This window comes from Hyaena hyaena, unplaced genomic scaffold, assembly GCF_003009895.1.
Source record: "Hyaena hyaena isolate Hyena2069 unplaced genomic scaffold, ASM300989v1 scaffold_674, whole genome shotgun sequence".
In the NCBI taxonomy this organism is placed as follows: domain Eukaryota; kingdom Metazoa; phylum Chordata; class Mammalia; order Carnivora; family Hyaenidae; genus Hyaena; species Hyaena hyaena.
The window spans coordinates 456,347-461,136 of NW_024081309.1; the positions used below are offsets into that span (position 1 = coordinate 456,347).

The window sequence follows — 4,790 nt, forward strand, 5'->3', positions numbered from 1 at the left end:
TTAGGTGTTCTGGGAAATTACACAGATAAATAAGATGGGGCATCTGCCCCCAGAGAGATGATATGTAGTGAGGTAAAAATATGACTAGAGTATAAATGATAAAGTTTTAAAAAGGATTTTCTTTCTAAGTAATCTCTGTACCCAATATGGGACTTGAACTCACAACCCCAAGATCAAGAGTTACATGCTCCTCTGACTGAGCCAGCCAGGTGTCCTCCAATTAAAAAAATTTTTTTTAATGTTTTATTTATTTTTGAGAGAGAGATAAGACAGTGTGAGCAGGGGAGGGTCAGAGAGAGAGGGAGATACAGAATCGGAAGACAGGCTCCAGGCTCTGAGCTAGCTGTCAGCACAAAGCCCTGCGCAGGGCTTGAACCTGTGAACCGTGAGATCATGACCTGAGCCAAAGTTGGACGTTTAGCCAACTGAGCCACCCAGACGCCCCGCCTTCCAATTTTTTTAAAATGGTAATCAAATTTAGTTTCTCGGTCAACCACCCTCTGACCTAAAGTTCCAAATTAAAACAAAGAAGTTGTATATATGAAATTGTAGATTTTATTCATATGTAGATTGTAGAAATACAGGTTGTTGTATGTAAAAATTGTATATATATTTCCTTCCTCTAGTGTCAGGAAAAAAATACCATTGTGTTAAATGTGCATGTTGAATATAAAATGCATCTATATATCAGAAACATTAAATGTGTTTCCTTTTAAAAAATCATTCGAATCAAAACATAGTGAGGTAAATATTAACATTCTTTTTTTTGTATGATAGAGTATTTCTAGTAAAATGATACATATTTCAGAATTGAGATATTGTAATTTGTATTCATGTGTCTGTCTGATATCTGTCTACCTATCTATCACCTGTCATAGATCACCTAGGGATGGTATTTTCTTTTTTGTCTTTATACTACCTAAGAGAGTCTCTTATTCTAGAACTAATGTGTGGATATTTAACTGCTATCTCTGCCTTCAGTCACCTCTGATCTGGCTTATTACTTCCAGACCAATATTCCCAATCCCCAGCTCTCATTGAGACAAAGTAAAAACAAAGTCTTTGCTCATCTGGAGCCATGCTGATCCTGGGATCGTCAAAACAGTTGTTCTTCATCTTGGTCACAATCAAGACCAAGATCCTGCTGTTGCCAGTGAGATCTTGAAGAGCCGGTAAGGGCGGCTATCACCATCCCTTTTCTTTTCTTTGGTTGCCGGAATGTGATAGCTCATCAGATGAGGTTCGGAGAAAAGCACACGGGATGTAGTAGAACACGGTTTGAGGCCCATCTTTATTACCTATCTTTGTGTCTTTAGGGAAGTATCCTGTGTGGTCTTGGTCAGCTTTTATAAATCAGGATAACCACTGTTTAGCTCTCTCTCAAAATTGTGGTAAAAAGATACTGGCTGGGTATATGAAAGTGCTTTCAAAAGGATAAGTTATCTCACAAATATATATAAGTTAAATTGTGTCAGGACCCTGCTACTGCGAGGGCTGACAAAACACAAATCCCCAAATATTATGACTTACAATCAACTATAACTTCAGCAAACATCTGTGGAGGATTCAGTGAGAGCCTAGAGGTGCTGAAGGCTGGGAAGACAGAGAAGTAGCGCACAGGGCTCCTTTCCTGAAGGGGCTTATCAGGTCCAGCACCTCAGAAGCAGGTCCCCCCCGCCGCTGTAGCTGTCATGGAACCTGATCTTTGAGAATGGATAGTAGCCTGCAACTTGATGGCTAGCTAGAACGTTCCGGTTTGTGCTTGGGGGATGGGGGTGTGATTGGGAATGGCTGACTATGGGACAACTACCCAGCACACCATTGCCCAGGGCTGGATCTGTTGGGTTGCTAATCTTTTGTATGGTGGAAACTGAATTTATAATGACTTCCAACTTCTCTCAGCATTATCATTTACAAATAGCTCCAGTACCTGCCACCGATTTCTAACCTGCCCAGCAAGCTTAAATTGCCTGTTCTTTGCATAAAATTGAACCTCTAGGGAAATCTGGATTGTGCCAAAGTGATCAGGAATGGAAGTCGGCTCCTGTGGGAGTTTTCCCTATCATCAGGTTGTGTGATCTGCAGCCCCCATTTTTCCGTGCTGGGGGAACCACTTTTGGGTGAGGCCCTGGGGTACTCTCTCTGGCTGTGCACATCTTGTAATATCAATGCAGAATAAGCAAATTGTTGTTCATTCTGCTTTGTTTCTTAAACATTAGTCACCTTTTTCTTATTGACAATGCAGTATAATAGTACATAGATTTCTCATTTGCTTCCCATCGACTCACATAATTATCTCAATTACACAAGTGTGTGAGAGACATTTTTAGATTTTACCACCGGATTTAGCTATTTTCTCGAGATCCTGAAGGATGGAGTGCTGTCTCTACATTATACCTATTTCAATTTCAGACCTTCTCACAATTCTTTTATCAGACAGTCTTCCCTTGCCTTTACCTGAACAGAATCCTGATGTAGGATTGTGGAGGAAAGTAAAATTATGGTAGAGCCTGACTCTTCTGTGTTCTCAGAATGAGGGATTTGTTGCAGTGCCTATGTCAAGGTCTTCTTCTGCCAGGAACTGAGCCAGGAGAAGGCACTGTGCTCTGTAGCCCTTCGCCTGCCCGGGCCCAGAGTCGTTAGGCAGCACTGAAAACTCTGCAGTTGGAAAAGCCCATTAGCCCTAGAGAGGCTGACAGGAAATGAATACGCTTCTGCATCTCCAGTCAAGGACAGTGCCATTAAGGGCTGCGAAACTACAATATCCCAGACTAAAGATTTTCAAATTCTATTGCTGGCACACCATTAAGACTTTCACTTCAATTTCCACCCAGGGCCGGAAACCCAAGTAATAGAAGCCCAGTTGTTAAGGTAGAACATAATTGGGATTATGAATGAAAAAAGTGGATTCTAAAGGGAATCTATATATTGAGTTAGCTGGAGTATAGATCGCTTGTTGTTTGTTATCCTTTAATGACCGTAAGTTGAATCTGTTTTTATTTTTCAATGGCATTTCCTTCTTAAAAAAATGCTAATTGATGGCTATGCCTCAAAAGACTGCACTGGCAAATGTTATTTCTTTAAGTAAATCTAATATGTGTACATAGTAAAAAGGTGAATGCTAAAGAAGAGTAAAAAATGAAAAGTAATACTTGCTTTATTGAATTTCTGACTTCCATTCCCACTGCCAGTGGTAATAGTGTTTTAAATATTCTTTTAAAATAATGAAACCCCCCCAAAATGGTTAAAAAGCAGAAATAGGCCCGTAATTTTCACCATTTTAAATTTAATTTAAAGCTTAATAGGATGCTTGGCTGGCTTTGTCACGGAGCATGTGATTCCTGATCTTGGGGTCCTACCTTGGGTGTAGAGCTTACTTAAAAAAAATTTAAAAATTACTGTGTAAGTGACTGTCAGCCAGATGTAAGATATGGAACCCTATCTGGATCCTGATTGGAAGAAATTATTAAAAAACTCCAACCTCTCCCCTAAAAACTAAAATGTTCTATTTCTTCTCCCAGGTGCTGGCTGGATAAGTGAATAGGTTCACTTGGTAAAAAATTCAGCAAGCTAGCTTTATACTGTAAATACTGTAACACAAAATTTACTTATAAGCATTCATAAAACAAGCCAGGAAATTTTATTTTTTTATAAAGTAAGCTCTAGGCCCAACATCTGGCTTGAACTCTCAAGCCCAGGATTAAGAGTTAAATGCGGGGTGCCTGGGTGGCTCAGTCGGTTGGGCATCTGACTTCGGCTCAGGTCATGATCTCATGGTCCGTGGGTTCGAGCCCCGCCTCGGGCTCTGTGCTGACAGCTCAAAGCCTGGAGCCTGTTTCCGACTCTGTGTCTCCTCTCTCTGCCCCTCCCCGGCTCGTGCTCTGTCTCTCTCTGTCTCAAAAATAAATAAACGTTAAAAAATTAAAAAAAAAAAAGAGTTAAATGCTCTACTGACTGAGCCAGCCTCGTGCCCCCTCAAGGAAATTTCAGTAGTGACTTTGATAATATTAAGGAAATGTTAATTCTTCAAGTGTGATAATAGTATTTTTGGTTATGGTTTTAAAAGCCCTTATATGTTAGAGATCTATAAAGAGATACTTATGGATGAAATCAAAGATTATTTCAAAATAATCTAAGGGGTACTTTGGGGAAGCGGACAGGGTAGAAGTGAAATGTAACTGGCCATGATTTGCTAATTATTAAACCAAAATGATTGGTACATCTGTGTTTATTATACTCGTCTTCCTGCTTTTGTTTTTACTTATAGTTTTCTATAATAAGAAGTGAAAAAATAAACTTTCATGAAATATCCTGGGCATAAAAAGTATAAAATCTAATAGTAGCTACATTAAATAGTAGCTTACACATGTGTCAGGCATTAAGTGATTTACATATATTAACTTATTTGATCTTCTGCCCCTGTGAGATATGTATTGTTATTATCTGCATTTCACAGATGGAAAAATTAGGTTAAACAACTTGTCTAGCATCAGGCTAAATAGTGGTGGGACCATATGGGTTTCTGTGAATATTTGCCTCTTAGATTAAGAAATAAAACCTTTCGAGATGCCTGGGTGGCTCACTCGGTTGAGCCTCTGACTCTTGATTTCAGTTCAGCTCATGACCTCACGGTTCATGTGTTCGAGAGACAGTTCAGAGCCTCTTTGGGATTCTTTCTCTTTCTCTGCTCCTCTCCGGCTTTCTTTCTCTCTCTCTCTCTCTCTGTCTCAAAATAAATAAGTAAACTTAAAAAAAAAGGAAATAAGGGGCGCCTGGGTGGCTCAGTCAGT

The 4,790-nt window shown here is 39.6% G+C and overlaps 1 non-coding gene across 1 annotated transcript; it reads left to right on the top strand.

The window, feature by feature from the left end:
• The first annotated feature begins 3,720 nt into the window (after positions 1-3,720).
• Positions 3,721-3,805, top strand: TRNAR-UCG. Its single transcript has one exon. It is a non-coding gene; the product is annotated as a tRNA-Arg (tRNA).
• Positions 3,806-4,790: the final 985 nt, after the last annotated feature.